The sequence below is a fragment of the Rousettus aegyptiacus genome, unplaced genomic scaffold (assembly GCF_014176215.1).
Source record: "Rousettus aegyptiacus isolate mRouAeg1 unplaced genomic scaffold, mRouAeg1.p scaffold_m13_p_4, whole genome shotgun sequence".
In the NCBI taxonomy this organism is placed as follows: Eukaryota; Metazoa; Chordata; class Mammalia; order Chiroptera; family Pteropodidae; genus Rousettus; species Rousettus aegyptiacus.
The window spans coordinates 16,564,562-16,583,224 of record NW_023416307.1 but is presented as its reverse complement, the minus strand read 5'-3'; the positions used below and the strand labels follow the sequence as shown (position 1 = coordinate 16,583,224).

Sequence of the window (18,663 nt, the reverse complement as noted above, 5' to 3'; positions counted from 1 at the left end):
TTGGACTTTTCATGGAGCTGGATGGTTTATTTCTGCTTCTCATTTCCTAACCGTAAGCTGACTTTTCTTGCAAAATAAAGATGGCCACTTAGCTCTTATCCATTACAGGTGAGCCATGATAAAGTCCACGCTTAGAACATAGAAAGTGCTCCAGTCTTTAAGACTGTGACTTTGGGGAGTAAGTACTCAGAGCTGACTGATTTTGCTACCATGTCCTTTCGGTGCTAAAATAAGCCTCTTCTCAGTAGATTGGTCTTCTGTTTTATTAAATCTGTAGTTTGACTTCTGCATAAATCTTAGCAGTTGGCAAATCCCACTGTGTTTGTTTTTCTGTCCCAGAGGCTGAAGTTATTACCCCATCTGCATTGTTCTTCCTTCTCCCTGGACTCTTACCCCACCTAGAATTTGCATGACATGATTTCAGATCTGATTCTATGGTGTTGTTTCGTTGCTGCTTGCTGAGGACAGTTCTTATTTCCCCTCTGCCCCCAAACCCCTCCCTGTCTAACTAAATCGTGATGGTTCGGAAGTGACCAGAGTCATGCATGGTATAACCTCCACAGTACCACTTGCGGAGGGATGCTCAGATTGGGATTTCTCATCAAGAGAGAACTGGGCTATGTGCTACCATTCATCTTGTGCATCTTCTGTTTTAAGTGCCATGTAGACACTCACATGTTATTTCTCATCCTTACATAGATGCTGCAAGAGAACTGATATTTTTACCTCATTTCTCAGTTGAATATGACACTCGGAGAAAGAAGGTAATTTACATGTGGCTATAAGCATCAGAGTCAGGATTTGAACCCAGGTTTAACACAGGATTTGAATCCATGTTCTTTCTGCTACCACAGTCCAACTCACTTTATTCTCAGAGCTCATATAGAGTTCAAATAAGCATATTATAGCATCATTACATAGCTTTCATCTAGATTTGTAATTCGGACTACTAACCTAGATGGAATTCAAGTCCTTTCTTGTTGACTTTCAATGTTAGTTCTACTCTTTAGAGAATTAGGCAACCAACTTTCTAAGTAAAAGTACTTGTCTCTTTAAGACCATTAATGAAAGTCCTAGAGTGTCCAGATATCATCAATGATTCTGAAACTCAGGATCTCTCCTGAGTCTAACAGTGGGGCTGTTGTAGTGACGTAGGGTCTGTAACTTGTCCCTTCTCTTCCTTCTCTACATTTAATCATTCCTACATTTTTAAAACAACGCTTTCTCTATGATATAATAATGGGCAAGCCCTCTCAGTTTTCAAGTGACAAGTGAGTGCCAGGAATATTTTATTTGCCTTGGAAAGATATAAGTTCCTGGGTCTATACAGATTCCAGTGTCTTTCAGAGAGACAGAGCACACTGCTCGTCTCAAGAAAGGCCACCAATTGGAGTGAGTTCTGGTGATGCAATGCTGATATTTTAGTACCATCCAGGAGAAGGGAAGAGGGGGGTTTCTCTGGAGCCAGATGAACTCATAATTAGTTCTCACCCAGACTGCTTAAGCAATTATGGTGAAACCAAATCACATTACTTTTTTTCTCCTGCTCTTGATAAAAGCCTCAACCCTGCTCCTTCTGCCCCATAGGGCACTTGGCTGGCCCTTATTTCTAAGACCACAGATGCTATTCTTCGCTCTTGTTTCCAGGCTACAACTGTCACTGCTGTGTAAAATAAGAAGTGTGGGGGAAATAATGTGCACCTCTCGGTCTCACTACTTCAGAGGTACCTAGCAACCCTGTCTCCAGGCAGGCAGCACGCATCTCCCTGGGAGTTTATTGCCCACTCACAGCAGAGGCGGTGTGCTCTCTGCAAATAGCCTACGTTTTTGCTGGTGCCAGCTTGGCGGTGGGGTGGTGGTGTCATTTGGTGTCCTCAGGGATGTTTGGTTCTCGTTCTGAGAAGACTAGGGCGAAGCAATGACTATTCCCCAAAGCTGTTTGTGGAATCAGAAATTAGGTTAAGCCATTCCTTACTTGGGGTTACATAGTCTAAAATCAAAAGCACTGGTTTTAAACCTTTGTTTTTCCCAGTTTTTGTCACATTTCTGGCATGAACCTTCCAGAACGTTTATGACATCCTTTTCTAAAAGATGTTTTCCAGGTATATCTACGTCATGAGCAGCCCTCCTGCCATTTTGTCCATCTACCAAACCACTCAACAAAGCTATGCACCCCGGCCATTCCCACAGCTTTCACCATATCCACTGTCCGCCTCCAAAATATCAATGGGGCTGAAGGGAGCCCTGCACTGGCTTACTAACCAGCCGCATGGACTTTCCATCTCAGGCTCATGCGCCACACAGGGCATTATGTATGGATGCTGACACTTGTAATTTGCTTTCTATATGTCAGGGAATTGTTAGACATTCTTTATTTCTTTACTACTTGTATTTAATCTGCATTTTTTTTTTTTTTTACTCTTCCCCAGAGTAAAAGTCTTGGAGAATGAAAGTCACATCTCTGGTGGAGGGGAAACCAAGCTTTTCCTGTAGAGACTGATCGATGAATGGAAGGACTCAGGCTCCTAGGTATGTAAAGCTTGAGCTGGGAAACTGTGAGTGCTGCCGAGAGATCCCAAGATACCAGGAAGGGAATAGATTTTAATCTCCAAGAGTCATTTTCTCACTCACTCTCCAAACAATTATTAAATTCCTACTATGTGCCAGGCCCTCTGCTTGAAGCAAGTGAGACAAATATGAATAAAAAATCTTATGGACAAGTTCATAGTCTGGGGATGTTTTAGTGAAAAGAACAATTAGGAACAATGTCAGATTTGTGCAGTATAAACACTTACAAAGTGCTTTGGGAGCTCAGATGATTGAACAGCTCTTTAGGGAGATGGCAAGAGGGAGAGAGTGATATTTATGTCATTTAATTTTTAATAATAACTATGTTTAACAACTGGCTCACAACTTATCTGAAAATCTAGCACTTGGCTCTCATGAGCTGGTGTGAACTGGCTCCAGAATATCATGGATGAAGGTGAAATTGGGAAGTATAGATATGTCTTATAGCCTTGCTAAGGAATTTGGATTCTCTCCATGAGGTAGAATAATCTGAAATATTACTAATGGTCTTGTTTCTCACACACACACACACACACACACACACACACACGCGTGTGTGTGTGTATAACCTTCTACTATCAAAGAGGTTGCCTAACTTCTGCTTTTCCTTGTCTCAGATGCTTTTTGTACTGCTGGGCAGAAACAAGATATTTCTAATTTTAGTACTTAAGCTGCTGAAGCGAGCACCAGAAACCAAATATTTCCAAAGAGCTATGCTTGGCATTTCCTACTTTCACAGGACCACCTGGATACAGTCAAGGTAAAGGTCTGAGGTCAGTGTTCTAGAATATTCTGTATGAGATTCTTGTACATTTCAGGAGAGCCTTGGTGGAAGGAAGGAGCCCAGTAAAAAGACTGGAATTGAGTTTCTCATAGATTGAGTAAAAGAGGTCTCTGCATAATTTAACTATTTTAGGGAAGTTAAAAGAAATTATGTCTCTTGCACTTCACCGTTGTAGAACAAAACTGATACCTGCTACAGCTGTAAAACATACACATAGACCTCTGCAGGTGACCCCATGGGCAGCACCGTGGAAGGAGGCTGCTCTCAGAGCCTCGGGTTGCAGATCAAACTTTAGGAGGGGGTGACCTGGCCAGTGAACAGGTGACTAGCACATCCATAGTGTATGGTTTGGCTTCCCAGGGTTCTGAGAACTCAGCAATGGCCCCAAGGACATGTGCACCAACTTCCTATGCATCCACCACCCCCTCAATCTCCCCACTTCCTGTGTCCACTGGTTTAGCCGGAAATATAATTTGCTTGTATCTAAATTTTAGAAAGATAACTGTCACTCATATAGAGAAAGAATTGGAAGGGGAGGACCTGATTGAAAAATGAGACCAGTTAGGTGTGATCATCTGCCAGGTTAAGGAGAGTAACCAGGGTAATCACAGGGAATAGAGAGGAGAGGTCAAGCTCCATGGTATTTCAGAGGCTGAATCACAAAGGGTGTGAATACATGTCTGAGGATTCAAAATATGAGTTATTATGGCACAGGGCATATGCAACCCTATGCCTATGTTGGTTACTGCATACCTGGCACAGTGCCTTATACTTAGCACATGCTTAATAAATACATGCCAAATGAATGAAAAAACAAATAAATGAATAAGTTCAATAAGTTCAATGCACAAGCATATACTCATGTTTTTCCTACATTAAAAATGAGTCTGGTCAAGAGAATGACAAGATAAGCCACAGACTGGGAGAAAATCTTCGCAAAAGATATATCTAATAAAGGACTGCTATCCAAAATACACAAAGAACTTTTAAAACTCAACAATAAGGAAACAAACTTCCTGATTTTTAAAATTGGTAAAAGACCTGAAAAACACCTCACCAAAGAAGATAAACAGATAAAAAGATTTTCTACTTTATATGTCATCAAGGAAATGTGAATTGAAACAATAAGGAGATACCACTCCACACCTGTTAGAATGGTCAAAATTCATAAAACTGACAACTCCAAATGCTGATGAGCACATGGAGCAACTGGAACTCTCATTCAATACTGGTGGGGATGCAAAATGGCACAGACACTTTGGAAGACAATTTGGTGGTCTCTCTTAAAACTAAACATATTCTTATCACATGATTCAGCAATGTCTTAGTTTTTAACTCCTTTAACTCAAAGGAGTTAAAAACTTATGTCTACACAAAAACCTGCACGCAAATGTTTATAGGGGCTTTATTCATAATTGCCCAAACTTGGAAGCACCAAGTTGCCCTTCAGTACGTGAACAGGTAAACTATGGCTCATCTAGACAATGGAATATTTTGCAACGCTAAAAGGAAATGAGATATCAAACCATGAGGAGACATGGCAGAATCTTAAATGCACATTACTAAGTGAAAAAGGCCAATCTGAGAAGGCTACATATTGTGAGATTCCAACTATTTGACATTCTGGAAAAGGCAAAACTATGGAGACAATATAATCAGTGGTTGCCAGGGGGAAAGGGTTCTCCCCCCCGCCCCCCTCCCACCCCGTTCATATGTTGAAGGATAGATAGGCAAAACACAGAGGATTTTTAGATTATTGAAACTATTCTGTATGATACTGTAAGGATGGATAAATGTCATTATACATTTGTCAGTGTAACCTAATGTAACCTGTGGACTTTGGATGATAATGATGTGCCAGTGTAGGTTCACCATTTACAACAAATGTACCATTTTGTGGGGAGATGGTGATAGTGAGAGAGGTTGTGTGTGTGTGTGTGTGTGTGTGTGTGTGTGTGGACAGAAGGTAATGGGAAATCTCAGTACCTTCTACTCAATTTTGCTGTGAACCTAAAAGTGCTCTAAAAATGAATTTAAAAGGAAAATAAAACAGTTTGGAAGCTGGCATGAGGATTCATGCATGACTCAGTACCTGAATGGTGGTTATGGAAACCAGAGCATTTCTACATGGCCCGAATATGATATTCTGACCAGTAGACTATACTTGAATAAAGATCAATGAGCCAATAATGAAGACGCATGCTAGTGTGACATGAGGAAATTCAGGTGTGCAGGATTACTATGAGGTACACATCGAAGAACAAAGTATGAGAATTTGAATCAGCTTAACTCAGTTTACCATTCCATGAATGTCAGGTCATTTTGGACTTCATCGGAACTCTCCAGCACTTAGAGTGGGGGTGTGAGCTCTGTGTGTCCAACCCACCACCTTCTCTACCAGGCAGTTGTAGTAAAAGCACATTCCAGGCCATAATATTCTAAGCAAACAAAGATTTGCTAGCAAGCAAGCACAAAACCGTCATACTGCTTGCAATATTTTCAGTCTCAGCCCTTTACACAGGCACCAGCACCTTCATGAAGGGCTCTCTCCAAGATGAAGACAGGCATGTTCTGATAGAGGGAGGATCAGGCCTTTTAGTCAGATCGGATGACAGGATAGTCCACTGATGAGAGAGGCACAGGACCTTACCAACTATTTCCCTGGTACGAATTAGTGGCTGGACTGGTCTTTATTTGTATGTTATTCCTGCAAAGGTAGAGGTGCCCAACTTCTAACAATCACATAACTTCAACTCCACTTATTTTGTCAATCAGAAATTTTAATGTTAAATAATATAACTTCCAATGTTCATCATTTTGACAAGAATACATAGGAATGCCACCTGGCCAGTTCTTAGTTTGTTAACTCTATTAGTCCCCTTCATATGCTTATTGATTCCTAGGATGTAGATTAGAGTTAAATTATGTACACAGAGTTCCCAACGTTTACATACTGTGGGATTTTAAGGCCAATTACAACAAATAATAAAAGACAAAGAAAAATCAAGCTCCAACATGAGAACGAAACTGGATGTCTGCTTTGCGTATTACTAGGAACTGTGAGATCTAATTGTACATGTTTCCAGTTATTGTGCTGGAAATAGTGAGAGTATACGGGGCTTAGTAACATTTAAACAAAAACAGTTTAAAGCAATTGACCGCTTTGGTTGCTGTAGCATCATGACTCCTTCGTGAGATTCTCCATGAACAAAAGGGTTTCCATTAACAAAACCTTTATGTAAGGCTGGATTTGATAGATTTTTTTTTTTTTGGTAACAAAAAAAGCCATGAGTACTATGGGTGAGCAGAAAAATATCCCAGAGACAGGTTGTCATAGAAACCGTGCCAGGAAAGCAGCTACTAACAGAATAGAATGCATCCTCCAAAGTAGAGAAGAAGGAAATGATCTCGAAGCTACTCTTTCCATCAGTTTTGGGGAATAAAGCTCTCATGAATGTCATGGAAATTGTTGTCAGTGATAGCAGGGATAGGTAGGATACTAGGAGGCTGTGGGTTGATGATATATACCTAATAGGACTTTTTTGGAGATTAATATAGATAAAATATAAAAATCACTTAACATATTATGGTCCCTGAAAAATATTAATAATAAATAAAAATAATTTTTATGATCTCATATCATTCTCACTAAAGCCCTCTGAGGAAGACACAGTCATTATTCAAATTTTCCAGGTGAGAAAATGAGGTGCAGAGAAATCGAATTGTTCAAGGTCACCTGGTAAGTGGTAGAACTGGTTCTCTGACTCTAGGGCCCTTGCCCTTAACTTCTCTGCTGGACTGAACTAGTAGGCAATCGATAACTGGTAATAATTATAAAAATTATTCTTCTTTGATGAAATAGTAGCAGGAGTTTCAATTGCTGTGAGATAATACGGCAGTTTGTATTTTGTGATTTTGTTTTTTTCCTTAAGTTTGTTTTTCCTAAACCAAATGGAAGTATCATCCTATAGGATGACAACCAACTACTTTATTCCATTCTCTCCTCCTTACTCCCTAATACAGAGCTTCGGGTTATCCTAACCAATCAGTGTCCTACACTGCAGAGCTCTAGGAAAACCAAGAATCTTTCCCCTCCCCTCCCTTCCCCTCCCCTTCCTTCTTCTCCTCTCTCCTCTCCTCTCCTCTCCTCCCCTCCCCTTCCTTCCTCTCCTCTCTCTTCTCCCCTTCCCTCCTCTTCCCTTGCCTTCCTTTCCTCTCCTCCTGTTTCCTGTAAGAGAAGCTCGTGGCTGGAGCTTCTTTACCATACTTTTCCCACACTTTTTCTGTTATGGGCTGAATCACGTGCCCCCAAAATTCATATGTTGAAGTTAAAGAGAAAATTATTCATGACACTTGTTAAAGAACAGTTAAGCAGACTATTCAGGAGGACTTTCACGATAGATATAGGAACCACTTCTGTGGGGTTTGTGGTAGGGGAGAGAGATTTTCTCAACTTTAAATACAAGGGGAAATGGGCATTTGTAGCCATGAAATAGGGTGGGGTCAGCAGATGGAAAATTGCTGAGAGGAGACATCAGGGTAAGGGAGAATTCTGGCTAAATGAACCTAACAGGATTCTTACTGAAGGCAGACCAGGTTGATCAATTCACCTGGATGATGATGGCTGATTTAGAAGGACTTTTTTGTTATAAATGGACTCTACAAGGAAGGACATGGGAGCCCAAGATCAGACCTACGCAAAAAGAAAGCTCAGTTTTGTCAAGGAGAGAACCTTTCAAGTCCTGACCCACCAGTGCCTACAAATGTGACTGTATTTGGAGACAGGGGCCTTTAAAGAGGTGACTAAGGTAAAATGAGGTCATATGGCTGGACTTTAATACAGTATGACTGGTGTCTTTATAAGAAAGAAAGATAAAACACAGATGCACGCACAGAGTGAAGACCATGTGAAGACACCAGAGGAAGAGAGCCATCTGCAAGCCAGAGAGAGAGACCTTTAGAAGCTATTAACCCTAACAAAACCTTAATCTGGATTTCTAAACAGAACTGTGGGGAAGTAAATTCCTGCTGTTCAAGCCACCCCATTGGTGGTACTTGGTTATGGTCGCTGTAGCAAACGCATATACCCTACCATGATCTGAACATCAAAAGTTTATTTATACCAATGTTGCCTTATTCTCCTGGCATCTCTGCTCGGCATTTGGTGGCTGGGGCTGTTTCACTGTCGTTAAGTGGCCGTGTGGAATGCAAACCCACTGTTGTAAAATGTCACGTGTCCACTTTGGAAACGGCTCTGGGGAGGCTAAGCTCAGGAGAATTAATCAAGGGACATGCTTTCCTTTGTGTCCTTGTGCCTGCCTCCCACTCGTCCAGGCTCTCCCAGGGACTAGCGCCTTCCTTGGAGCGAACACAGGGCTTTGTTCACATCTAGATGCAAGTTCTTACAGGACTGCACACCATTAATTTTTTATATGTCTGTTTACCACTCCCACCCCACCCTCAGCTAATTTCTGAAATTATAGACACTGAGATTATGCCTATGAATTATTCGTTTCTGTACTCCCAGCACCTACTACAATTCCTAGTTCAAAGAAGACACTAATTCATGTTTGGACTTCTTAAATCTTTTCTTCTTTCCTTACCTCTGATGAGGGGATTTTTGTAATACAGACTTAAGTGAGTGAGATTTTAAGCATATTAAATGTGATACAATGAGCAATGGTCAATGTTATAAGAAAAAAGGTCGAGATTTATTTTAAATGCTCCATTAGAAGATTCTGAAATGCCTAAGCCTCTTCTTACAAGGGAGAAGGCAAGTATAATGGAGTTTGAGTTGTCTAGGAGAAATGGTCATCATGGCTTCAAGAAATCTTACTGCCTACTCCACCCCCAAGATGTAGGCAGCACCCAGGGAGGGGACTGGGCATCGGTGGGGACATGGGGAGAGAAAGGAGACTGTAGAGAAAAGGGACCCCTGGGCTCCCACTCAAGACAGATTTTGTGAGGACTGTCAGGCAACTCGCTAGACATTCTCTGAACTCTGAACTTAATAGTAGGACTGTTTCTTTTTGGTAATGAACTATACCTCATTCTCAGACTTTTAGGCAGAAAAGAGGAGGGATATATTTTGGTTATTATGAACTGTATCCAGCTGTTCATGTTGGACCATGGACCCACTGCCCCTCTCATCCGGATTCTCCTCGGTCCAGACCAGTAGGAGGCGCCTGCTTTATCAGGAGGTCTGGTTGGAAGCAAAATACGGTCTTTCAGAACACAACCCTTAACCCAGCTCTTCCAGAGACATAAGCCTCAAGGAAGGTCAACTTCTCCTGAAAGTTTTAGTAAAAATCTGGGTCATGAGCATTTGTTATTTTTAGTCAACAATAGGTGATGGACAAAGCAGGACATATAACTAGCAACACAAGCTTTTGCACTATCTGGAACACAGTCCTCCTTCAAGAATTTATTGTTGGTGAGACAATTGCCAAACAACCCACAGATTTGTGTAAGGAACACCAAAGAAGCAGAATCAATCATTTGTGAAGCAGAACAGTCCTTCATTAGACTTCGTGTATTACTAAAAATGAGCACAAGTGAAGGTCAAATCTATCCTGAAGGTTCCTAATTATAATTCAGAGAGTCAGGAGAAAGAGAATGGAGAAAAAGCAAAAAAATGAAAAAGGCTGCCTGGAGTTTGAGAATACTAAACAGAGACAGCAGATATTTCTGTATTTGATGTCAAACATCCACATGGTAACTTTTTTTTCTCCTAAAGGCATTTAATTTTGTGGGATTGAATTCCTCTTTTTGAGGCCTAGGAAAAATATAAATACCATCAACTGTTTGATCTCATCTGGGTAGTTTGAAGGCTGTTCGTTTGTGGGTTGGGACGTTAATGCCACAAGGAGCAGTAAAATCCTACAACATGCCAGATTTGAGTGATTCACAGCAGTCACAATGTGGGTCAGATGGTGCATTTCTGGGGTTAAAAAAATAATAATAAAAGGGTTACTTACAAGTGTGTATCCAGAAAACACAAGACGTTTGTACTATTTAATATTCAGTGAAAAGCTAAATAGCATTGAGACATGATTAATTTAAGTTATAGTTTGAAAAAAACAAAAACAGTTATTTCTGAATACTAAAAAAAATGTTTGCTAATTTAAAAGGTTTTGAAAATTGGTACAAAGGAACAAAAAGGGCCTTTCATGTGATGTATAAGGAAGATCTGTTGAAGAATATTAGCTTCTGCAGGAAGAAAATTGATAATGTGACATATACTCACTTTGATCTAAATTTAACATCTTCCCACATTTACAACGTTCCAGTGTCCTACCAGTTACTATAGTGATCGTTCCTTTCAACTCAACATTTAATTCCTAGGTAACAGGCAACAATCATGGATACCAAGATAGACATAGGTAAAAATTCTATTTATTAAATATTATCTTTTTGTAAAGCCTCCCCACCCCCAGCAAATTTTAGGCTCACTATATCTAATGAGGACATTGAAACATTTCCAAATATAAGTTGTACAAAGGAACCAAGAAGTGTGTTTAGGCCCTAATTTTGAGTGTAAGAACCTTGACATGATGTCATAGCATTGCTAGGGAAACAAAAAACGAGCATTCTAAAATAAGTACTTTTCAGCTGGAGCTGACCTAGAAAGTCACTGTTGATGTTTGATGAAGCTGTGGGCAAAAAATTACTCTCCATAGTTAAAGCATCTGTTCTGTCCAGTGATGCTGTGTCATATTCAATGTTTATTCTTCTTCTAAAATGGACAGGCCCATGATGTGGGAGCTCTTTCTCACAAAAGCAACTTGCATTAGAAACTTCCAGATAAATGCAGAAGAATCTCCTGACCACGGAAAGGACAAACGGTAAGTACTTCATTATATTGCTCTTCATACTTTAAAAAAAAAAAGCTCTTTCTGGTGTATTTTAGCTCACCAATAGAAACAGTATCTAAAGAGTCACATCTGAGTACCACAGAGAGATCCCACTATTTATATGTCTAGGTATTGGCCCTACTGTGCAGTCTTCCTGGGTTAGAGATGATAATAAGTCCTTCGAAATGCAGGGTTCTAAAACAAGAACCTACACTTTTAAATCTAGCTTTCCCATTGCTACACACTAAGCAAAAGCAAACATAAACAAAAAATTATCAGACCAAAAAAATACACTGGAAAAGTCGGGAGTGATAAAAGGAGAGGAGGAATGCTAAGGGATCACAGCGTTAGAATATGTTCAGAAGCCTTGAAGTCATACTGATTGTAATGCTTGTTAAACTTCTTGTACTTAATCCCCGTGACAGCTATACCAGGTTGTCTATGAATCTCTCGATTTTACAGATGAGGAATTAAGGCTGATAGCATTAAAGTAACTGGCTCAAGGGATCCCACTTAAGCTAATAAGTGGCGGGGTTTGTATATGTTTAAAAACAACAGCAACAAAAAAGCCCGACCAGTCAAGAGGATATATTATGAGTAGTTGGTTTCACAAATGCCAAAATACAAACTAGGGGATCCATGGTGCTTGCAGTATGGTCTAAACCAATGAATTCACAAAGTCAAGTGGCCAGAACAGGTTCCCAAAGCTCCCTTTGAAAGGAGACAACCAGCCATTGTGATGTAGATTTGATTGTCAAAAAGCCTTTTTGTTCTTCCATGTAGGGGAATTTTCATGAGCCCTTTGATAAAAATATTTACACTTCTGTATAGATCCACATCCTCAAATTGGAAAGCAGAGCAGATGGAAGTTCTTCATACAACCCGATGGGCAAGAATGTGGTAATGTTAGACTTTATGTTTTTTTCTCTTATAAAGTAGTCCTATGACCCAAAGACGGATTGCTGCTCTTGGGAACTCAGACTGAGTGTCAGATAGTGGTAGCCATATTTCATTACAGTCCAGGGCAATTTTAGCAGTTCATTCTGCAAGTCCCAACATCTACTATGGATTATTATTCCATATGAATCACTTGCAGATGGAATGTAAGGTAGAGTGGGCTCTTGTAAAATGAGTTACATAAAATGTAGTGAGTCCATACCAAACTTCTAAATTCTTAGTAGAAAAGAACAGTAATTACAATTTACCACAAGAGGGCACGCTGGTACTTTTAAATATCAATAACATGGCCGGCAAAGTGAGCACAATTAAAGACAAGGTGCAAATTTCAGCTACAAGCCAGTTGCTTTTTTACAGTCATTATATACGAAATCCGGAAGATTTTCTTTAGTACCTTTCATAAAAGAGTAATAAGGATTTGAAAAGAGTATTGAGGTTTTTTTTTTTTTTTTTTTTAAGGCATATTGCTTCTTATTTTCATAGAAAGAATTGAGATTTTTTCCCTAAAAATTTATTTCCCTGGGTTAATATTTTGTTAGATATTTACTTTGTAGCATCACCAGTTATCAAAATGGTTTGGGGAAAATCAAAAGAAAAAACTATTCCTTTTTGTTTTGTTTGCAGCAGTGCAAGTTACAAATTGGTGAAATCAGGCTTTATTTTATTAGATGGAGGGAAAGTTAAATGGAGACAATTATGGTAAATTAATAGAGATTCAAAAAACTCTCCACACTCCTTCTTCTCACACATGTTACAATGTGATTCATTATCATTAAAGAATGGCTTTTATTGACAAGATTGTCTATTATTTTTAGGCCCTATTATTGCCTCTTTAACAACCAGTGAATTCTGACATGGGATTGAAAAAAGAATATACATGTTATGCCCTAAAGCTACAGATTAAAAATAAAGAAAACAGACAAAAAACAAAATTCTCATAGCATATGTGGTTTGAAGTAATCCTGGAAGTATATGTAGTGTTTCTGTATCAGAGGAAAATTTATACATATTTTCACTGGAAATGTTTCTTTAGTCCAGGGATTGGTAAACTTTTTCTGTAAAGGGCCAGATAGAAAATAGTTCTGACTTTGCAAGCCATATGGTCTCTGTCTGCTTCTGACTACACAATTTCAGCTCTGTAGCATGAAAGCAGACATAGACGAGCAACTGAATGGACTTGCTTGTGTTCCAATGAAATGTTTACAAAAATTGTCAGGCTAGGTTTCACCCCAGAACTGCAGCTGGCAGAACCCTGCTTCAGTTTAGCTGTGGACCCCTTCACAGAAAAGGGGTGAGTGAGAAAGAGAAATAAACTTTGGAGACCTGGACGTAGGGGCACACAAAGAACCTCTGCTGGGGAGCACAGGATGTGAAAAGCCTTACCTCAAGTCTCGAGAGATGCTCGACAGAGCTCTTAGCAAGAAGCCAAAAGGAAAACTGTCTTAGGAAAACATGTATTTTAGAAAATTAGTTGAAGCAGATTCATAGCCCCATGTCTAAAATAAGTAAAGCCCAGAGGGTGCAGTACATCCAAAATGTCTAAGAGATGAGGAGTTTGCCTTGAGCATATGTAGCCTTGGCATTTTTAACCACCAAGAGATAAGGAAAATCTTGAACCCTGCAGGAAGCTAAAGAGTTTTGCAGCAAGATAATTGTGGGTGATAAATGAGCCCCAAGGATGCACCTGAATTTTATGAACATAAAGAAGCACCTCTGAGTCCCAACTCAAGGATATTTTCTGAAGCACCACTGGAACTTTAAATATTTGGAAAATACATTTTATGATTCATAGAAAGATCATATACATTCCCCAAGAGTGATAGATGCATTATAGTTTGATTTGCGAGATGAGCTAAGATTTCCATGAAATCAATTAATTGCGGCGGAAAAAGCTTAGAGGAATATAAATTGCAATGGTTCTCAGGTGTGGCCACAGAGAAATGTCAAGGAGATTGTTTTAAAAATGTGATTTCTCAGGTCTGGAATGCCAGACCTATTGGATTAGATTTTTCTGGAGCCCGTGGCTCAGGCCTTTTGACAATGCTGCCTAGGTGGGTGTCTGGAACAGCCAGGCCAGCATCAGCCCGGGGGCTGGCATTTGGGAACCACTAGGATAAGGGACAAACCCTGGGTTTGAAGTTTGGCCATGCTGGGTTCAAATTCAGGCTCTGCCAAATATTAGTCGTTTGGCCTTGAGCTAGTGATGTAACATTTCCAAACTTCAGCTACAATACCTGTTACATGGAGCCAACATTCACCCCTACTGGAAGGACCGAAAATCTGATGTGGCTGTGCCGCTTTCGGCTTTGTGATATTAAATGATTAAAGGTTACAATTTAAGTGACATGAGCAAACTTTATTTAACACTTCATGAAGTGGATAGTCTCCATTCAGAGAAGGTGGGACGCTTTCATAGGATAAAGAATAAAGAACAAGGAAGAGACAGAAAGTGTCTGATTGGCTGGGGCCACACCATCAACCTTGCTGGAGGTGTAAAGGCCCAGCGCTGGCTTGGCATTTGGGGACTGACTGACAGGATATACTGCGTTTCTGGACAAGCGGAGCATTTCCAGCTCATGGAAGTGATCTCAGTTTCTGTTTGCTGATGTGGCCTTCTGGGCAGGAGAGGATCCATCTTGGGCCTAGAAAGTTATTTCAACAGCTCTTTACATCCTCTCTCACCTTTCTTCATGGGGACAATGTAGCTGGATTTGCCACACTCGCCAGTACATAGAATTTTACTAAAAGTGTAGAGCACTTTTTTATTATTTATTAGGTGACATTGGTTAATAAAATCATATAAATTTCAAGTGTACAATTCAATAATACATCATGCGGATATTGCATTGGTAGATAAGGGTAAAGGCGGTCAAATATATACATGGTGACAGAAGGAAATTTAACTTTGGTAAACACACAGTGTATGGCATTTTAAAGAAGATACATAAGTTTTGCTTCACGGAAGCTTTTCTCCTGAATTTCTCGAAAACTCTGGGTTCGGGGTACGCCATCTCTATTCTTACGCACCAGCTGGGGAGAAACTGCAGGAGGGAGATGCCAAGGCTTCAGGCATCCCATCAAGTTCTAGCCTGTGCTGACTTTCTGCACAACTTGGCTTAAGGTAATTCCAAATGCTTATTGCTGGCAACTTGGCTTTCCGTTCTGGATGGAGTTAAGCTTTGTTCGCACATGCAGGTGTAGGAGGGTTTTGCTTCTCTGTCAGAAGTTCAGGCAGCAGTGAATTAGACCACACCTAGTGCTCCTTTATTTATTTTTTCCCTTTTCTTGAGTTTATCTGAACGAAGAAGAATGTCACTCCCTCTGAATCTGGAGTGTGGAAAATCACGGGGCAGCCTACCAACTGTCACTTGGCAGGGACGTGATATCGGGGAGGGAGCTGGCAACTCCCTTCCTGTGGCCAGGAGCATTCTCCTTGAGCACGCAAGGCTGCAACAAGCTCATCAAGGAGGAAAATAATTTCACAGTGCATGTTTTTAAAGCTCCCTCCACGGTAGCAAAGTATTTGTGGAACAGAAGTGGAGTTTGGCAGTCATTTCGTTATTTTGTTGAAAGAAGAAAGCTAGGAAAAAGAAAATTCCGGCAAAAGGAAGAGTTGCTTTAACTTACAGGTCCGTGGTGGCTTCCCCAGCGGTTGTGGCTGGCAAGTCAGGAAGGCAAAATCTGCATTTTGGAAGTTTGTGGACTCAGCATTTGAATTAAGTTTCATAGCAAGTAAACCTGAGGGTTTTCTTGTATTCTAATTTAGAGCTGGGCATTAGCCAAATTAAGAATGAAGAATCCTACATCAACGGTTTACTGCTGAATTTCACTATTGGTCCTACTTAGCAGCTTCAAAGAAGACAGCTATAATCTTTCAAGGAATCCAGACATGTTAATTGGACGGCATTTGAATATTAGTAGTTTTTATTTAGGTCAGTAGCGCTATAAATTGAATGACAACTCTAAGGTCCAAAAGTAAGTCTAAATTTTACATTTATAAACATCTCTCACAATCTCAGGAAAAATGAACATTTCAGAAACAAAACATGACTTTGCATTATTTTTACCAAAAAAGATCTTCTCCAAGCCAAATGCTAAAGCAGTGCGCATTTGTTGAAATTAATCAGAAGTAAAATAGTTAAATAAAGCTGAAATACTTGTGTGAAAAAAAAGAGTGGCTCGAGACTTGTTTTTGTTTTTTTTTTTTTATTTTATTTTCAGATTAACAGCCTCGAATGCAAAAAGAGTCTCATCTCCAAAGTCAACTATTAATGCTTTTTGTTTCTCTAAAATAATATTTCAAGGGATTACTTTGAGGTCCAAATAATAGCATTACTTTTGGTGGTCAAAAAAGACTGCTTTGTACATTTCCAGGCACTTTGATATTTGTGGTGGAGAAAATTAGTTCAACAGGAGAAAGGCTTTCAAGCTGAGGCTCATAAAGTGCTTTTTACAAATGGGCTGTGACACACTGTGACATCATTTAATCATGGTGCTTCCCCATGCAATGAAAACTTTGAGTAAGATTCAGAAATAGGCACCAAATGATAGAGAAGCAAATAGCCAATCCAACTAAAATATCACATTATAAAACCAGAGTCCTTGGCCTCATCTTTGTTTTTGTTCTCTCTGCCTCTGACCTGAGGCCAAGGTCTCAGTCCCCTCCTCTCCATTTCCTCTGCTACGGTTTGCACAGTTCTTTACTGTCCCTCCCTCTAAACTACTATAACAGCTTTCTACATGTTTTTCTGCATTTTCTCCTATTTTTTGGAAGCCATTCTCTTAAAACACAGACCAGACTGTGTCACCCTCCTGCTGAAAAGCTTTGTTTGCCACAACTCCGATGATTCTGATGAGGACCAGTGTCTCTGGGGATCTCTTTGCTTCGAAGTAAGACCTTCATAACAGTTAGCACCCGGCCCCTACAGAGAAAGGAGTTTCGGGGTTGGGTGAGTTGTCAAGACCCAGCCAAGTAATTTGGGTTCTTCCAAAAGCCACACGTCTATGGGAAAACTGGATTGTTGGTGAGGACATTGAGATAGAAGTCCAGCTGTATGCACTGGGCACATGGGGAGGGTGGGAGAAGGCTGGAGTGCCCAAGAACTCTGGGCGACAGATAGTGACAGCAGAACTAACCTCCAATGAGTGTGGTGTAACCAAACTACTTCCTGTTCCGTTTAGACTCTCTCTGAGGCTAAGCAGACCAGTTTCAGATCAGGAAACATTGGCAGGGCAACTTAGAGGGGCTTCCTCCATTCTCCACAGCCCTGGTTTCCAGCCTGAGTTCATCAGAATTTCTTGGGAAGATTCTAGGGATCCATTACAAATGGTCTGAATCAGGTTATCTGGGTCTGATACCCAGAAATATGTATTTTAAACACGTTTTCCAGGTAATTCTTCCGTAGCCAATTCTGCACAGGTGTGGAGGAACCAGTGAATTAGAGGGGGCAAAAATCAGTATTCCTCACCATAGCATCCAAGGCTGTCAGCTGTCAAGCTCCCATCATTCTGTAGTCACTCACTTTGTGTGTATTTTTTTCTCCTTTCTCTCTTCTTTAATGTTTGCTGATCCCACTCACTTCTGTACATTTGTTCATAGCTTTCTCTTTGCGTTGAATACTGTTCCCCATATTCTCCAGTTGAAATATCCTATAGCTGCATCAAGGTCTAATTGATCTGCTGTGAAATTTCCTTTGATTCTACCAGTAAATTAATTACTTCTTTTATGCTCCTGAAGAACTTAGTTCATACCATTGGAAGTTATCATTTTGTGTTTATAGTTACAAGGTCAAGATATTCTGAATCACAAACCAGGACACACGATCCAGCAATCACAATCACCTCAGATAATCTAAGGTATTTGATTACCACAATTGCAGTTGCTCATGTGTCTTCCCCAGTAAAAGCAATATATATATATAAGTTCTCATAGGCCAAAGATAATGCTGAATTCACTAGTGTAATCACACAATATAGTACGAGAGACATGGACATGCTTAATTAATGTTGAACTCAGAGTGTTTATGTGAACATGGTGCTACGACTGTGAGGGCCAAGTTACTTTTGGCGCCACTCAAACTAGAAGCTCCAGACCCTTTCTCAGAAGGAGAATGAAGGCAGATGTTTGTCTTTCTGGCTTTCTTTGTCCTAGTTCAGTTAAGAACAGGCATAAAGCATGCTGAGATATCAGCCGTATTGGGCCAGGAGGGTGAGGGAGGAATCCATGACCTGCCAGAAAGGGGTATGGAGTCGCTATATAAGATATATATATATATATATCTATATAATATCTATAAATCTATATAATATTTATATCTATCTCTCTCTCTCTATAAGATCTCAACTCTCATAAAATTTAAATTCCAGTAGGGTTGATGGGCCAAAAACTAGTTAAATAAAAAAAAATTCCAAAATGATAAGTGCTTATTCTAGGAAAGGAGTCAGACAATAATATATAAATCAGATGATCCAAACAGTGATGAATGCCATGAAAAAATAAAA

General features: G+C 40.0%; 1 long non-coding RNA gene across 4 annotated transcripts; it reads left to right on the top strand.

Moving 5' to 3' along the window:
- On the top strand, nt 1-18,398 carry LOC107512692. Of its 4 annotated transcripts, XR_004950608.1 has the most exons (6): nt 1-764; nt 2,430-2,529; nt 3,186-3,341; nt 11,101-11,196; nt 12,037-12,105; nt 16,384-18,398. It is a non-coding gene; the product is annotated as an uncharacterized LOC107512692 (long non-coding RNA). The 4 variants fall into 4 exon arrangements; XR_004950609.1 differs by lacking the exon at nt 16,384-18,398 and having other exon boundaries at nt 3,186-3,328; nt 12,037-16,369; XR_004950606.1 differs by lacking the exon at nt 16,384-18,398 and having other exon boundaries at nt 12,037-16,369.
- The last annotated feature ends 265 nt before the right edge of the window (nt 18,399-18,663 follow it).